Source organism: Octopus sinensis, linkage group LG6, assembly GCF_006345805.1.
Source record: "Octopus sinensis linkage group LG6, ASM634580v1, whole genome shotgun sequence".
Taxonomy (NCBI): Eukaryota; Metazoa; Mollusca; class Cephalopoda; order Octopoda; family Octopodidae; genus Octopus; species Octopus sinensis.
In genome coordinates, this window is record NC_043002.1 from 62916581 (window position 1) to 62920868 (window position 4288).

At 35.2% G+C, this 4288-nt stretch overlaps 1 long non-coding RNA gene across 1 annotated transcript in view; it reads left to right on the top strand.

Moving 5' to 3' along the window:
• LOC118763940 overlaps positions 1–2714 on the top strand; it is a 37539-nt gene extending 34825 nt beyond the window's left edge. The window contains exons 2-3 of the long non-coding RNA XR_004999712.1: positions 637–698; positions 2322–2714. This is a non-coding gene — a long non-coding RNA (uncharacterized LOC118763940). The remainder of the gene's footprint in view (positions 1–636; positions 699–2321) is intronic.
• Positions 2715–4288: the final 1574 nt, after the last annotated feature.

The following is a 4288-nucleotide window of genomic DNA, read 5'->3' on the forward strand; positions in this document are numbered from 1 at the left end:
TTTTCTACCTACCAGCTATGACACACGCATACAGACGCACGCACATGCGCAGACATACACTTATACACGCATAAATACAAGTACATACATGCATACACAGGTATGTATATATGTGCATTCATATATATATATATATATATATATATATATATATATATATATATATATATATATTATAAACATATATATATACATATAATACATATATATAAACATATAATATTCATATATGATATATATGTATGTACGTGTATGTGGGTATGTTGTATAGTTTGACGTTGATTGGTGTACAGATTTAGTCATGCTCTTTCCTTTATTCTTTCCTTCCGTCTTTCATTTCCTATGTTTTTATATTTCTTTCAATCTTAAATGTCCTTTCAAACTCTCCTTCTCTCCTTCATTCTATAGTTCATGTATGGAATATATATATATACATACATGCATCGATACATACGTAAATACTGTACATGTATACCTAGATATATATATGCCAAAAATTGTATAAATTTGTATGTATGTAGATATATATATATATAAATATACATATATTGGTGCAGATATATTTACAAACGTGTAGACACATAAGTACGTGTAATATACTTATATTTATATATAATATACTGGTTTGAACTGCAGTTGACCATGTGATGTTGAGACAGTCTTTCTGAAGCGGCTCGCAGTAGCGTCTCCTTGAGCAGGTAGGTGTAATTTAAAAGAGAATTCCAAGGAAAACCGTTTGGCAAAACTTGAGAAGACATTTAATTTAGATACATAATTTTAAATAATAAATACGTGAAATATGCATTTATTTTTTAATATTCTAATGACTTTTACATTCTTTGCAGATTTCTTTGTACCGTAGTTGTTAAATTTGTATCGATGTTAACCTTAATAAACGAGTTTAAATCAGACTCACATCAGATATTGCATATTTTATGATTTCAAAAAGAGCTTTTCTGCAATGGAAGTGGTATAAAAATTTTACTCTTTTACTATCTCCTTTACTTGTTTCAGTCATTTGAATACGGCCATGCTGGAGCACCGCCTTTAGTCGAGCAAATCGAACCTTTGTAAGCCTAGTACTTATTCTATCGGTCTCTTTTGCCGAACCGCTAAGGTACGGGGATGTAAACACACCAGCATCGGTTATCAAGCGATGTTGCGAGTTCAAACACAGACACACACACACACACACATATATATATATATACTTATATACGACGGGCTTTTTTCAGTTTCCGTCTACCAAATCCACTCACAAGTCTTTGGTCGGCCTGAGGCTATAGTAGAAGACACTTACCCAAAGTGCCATGCATTGGGAATGAACCCGGAACCATTAATATAAAGTTTTAAGTGTCTAGGCATATCAGCGATTGTTTGACTAATTTCGTTCCGGAAATTCTTCTCTCACAGACACCCTTACATCTGAATTACCAAGTTTATGACAATTTTGAACCTCTGAAAACTGTAGTCAAAGAAAATACAAACTAAACTGTATAAGTAGTAAAAGAATTAATTTGAAATTACACTTACCTCGCAAAACATCATCAATAAGTAGGAAAAGTGTCTAAACTTTGTCAGTATGTCCCTCATGTTCTGGGTGCCTCTTAGCTTCATCAGATAGTTCTCTTCTGTTTCTTATTGAATAAAGTGAAGGCGCGTGGCTCAGTTGTTAGGGCATTCGGCTCACGATTGTAAGGTCGTGAGTTCAATTCCCGGTGACGCGTTGTGTCCTTGAGCAAGACACTTTATTTCACGTTACTCCAGTGCACTCAGCTGGCAAAAATGTAGATGGATTTCAAAGGGCCGGCCTTGTCACACTCGGTGTCACGCTGAATCTCCCTGAGAACTACGTGAGGGGTACACGTGTCTATGGATCGCTCAGTCACTTGCAAGTTAATTTCACGAGCAAGATGTTCCGTTGATCGTATCAGCTGGGACCCTCGTCATCGTAACCGACGGAGTGCTCTTATTGAAGACAAGTCTCGCTACCGAACTTTTCCATGGGAAAATCATTACAAGGGAGGAAAAGTGTATTCTCTATAACTGGAAACAACGAAAATGATAATAACCAGCGCTCAACAAGAAAAGCAGGATCTACCGCAAAAACAAGATTAAACCTGAAAAATATTTTGCTCTATATTTGGTGTTTATATATATGTGTGTTTGTTTGTGTATGTGTGTGTGTGTAAATAAATAAATATTCACAAATTTGCAGAAAGTAAATAGACACCTTTAATTTTCAAAATTTCTGATCTAAGCGTCTTAATATGTTTTCAGCGGTGTATAATTTACAATGTAATTATTCTTTTTCATTCCAGGTGACAGTATATTAAACATATGCGAAGAGTAACCATGCCATGCACAAAAAATTCAGCAGAACTGTCAGATTTTCAAAGAGATCGTATTGTTGGGCAATCTCAGGCTGGTCTTAGCTAGCAAAATTTTACCGAAAATCTTCAAATTCCTCTTGCTACTGTTAATAAAATTATAGTGCAATTCAAAAGCCAATGAAAAGAATCAACAGATTCCCGTCCCGGCCGACCTGGGCCCTCGGAAAGGAAGCTTCGCTATTTGAAGAGAATTGTGGAAAACGAACCCCATTTGAAGGCTTCTGACATTGCAAGACATCTAGAAGATAGTCCAAGAACGTGTGTTACATATCTGCATAAGCTTTGGTATTATGGACGAGGAGCTAGAAGAAAACCCCTCATTCAACCACTTAATATCAAATAAATGATTTCGAAAATTAAAATTCAAAGTGTCTATTTACTTCCTGCGTGTCTGTATATATATATATATATATATATATAATATATATACTTTATTTAAAAGCAGCAGAAATTCAACAAAAGCTGTTACTCGGAGTTTCACGATCCCGTTCGTCAGACAGTTTTTAACAAAACTGTTGTTGAATTTCTGCTGCTTTTAAATAAAGCATATTACTCTACCTCTGGTATTTGAGTACTCTTTTATCCACCTTGTTTCACATTTATGTGTTTACTCCGGTATATATATATATATATCCTTCCTGGTCTCTGTCTCTCTGGCTGTCTCTCTCTACATAAATATATGTGTGTGTGTGTTTGTGCTCGTGTACGTATCCGTGTGCCATGCCATTTTACTTTCGACACTAGTGGTTCACCAAATCGAGATCGATATAGCAAGTACGAGATTGAAGGAATTACTACAGACATATTAAAGGCTGAAAGTGCTCCATAAGAAATTGATAAATAAGTGCTCCATAAAATTGTATCTGATATAAAAGAACAATAACTATGGCAAGAAAATATGTTGCAGCACATTCTTTGAAGAACTGCCTGAAAGGAATGTACAGAAAAATTGAAGGAAGAAAAGTTGAAAGCAAAGTGTTCCGATGAAAGATTTTTAAGCTGGTCGATAATCTTCACTTAGATATATAAGCGTCCTGTGCATTGCATCACGTGTCTTCGTTCATGGAAGAGACAGAAATATTATTATTCGTTAGCATCAGAACCAGGTACCGAACAGCAGACTCAATCAAAATATTTAGTTGAAAGATAGTTAGACAGATTAAGTGGCGCTTAATGCATGGGCCATAAAAGATAGAACGTAGAATCCAGTATGCACTGTTACAAAAATATTTGTCGATGTGAAGTATTAGTTGTTCGACAGGTAAATTTGTTCGTCTCTTTGCAATGCTATATATTTTTATCGTTGTTTTACAAGTTTTTTTTGGGGGGGATAACTTTATAATTTGTATTCAAATTTTGTTTATCGTTTTTGAACTTGAATAAATTGTATCGCTTTTCAAACATATGACGATAGTGTTTCAAGCAGAAAATAATGAGCGTTTTCAACACTTGTTACTCTTCGCTTTCAATGAAGCCTGTAACGTTGTGAATCCTGCTCAGGACATTTGTGCTGTGTACAACGAAAACCCTCTTCCTAAATGAACTGTATATAAATGGATTTCCCGCTTGAAGGAGGGTAAACTCAGCCTCACAGACCCTCTGCGTTGCAATCTTGTTCAGGTCAATGAGTGTCGATTGATAATTCTCATTCATGAGGATCTGCGTTAATCCACCAATGAATTGGTCCAACTGAACAGATCCCTATTTTACCGGCGAGTATGGAAGACGACAATGGAGTATATTTTCCTTTTTATTCGAGTGCATTGTCAGAAGAATAGTTTAGTTGAATTATGAAGATAAGACTTCATAGCAAATAGATGAAAACAATTGTCATGGCAGACACTGCGTGGGTGCTCTGGTGGATATTTGTTAACTTACGTCTATATACTTATATA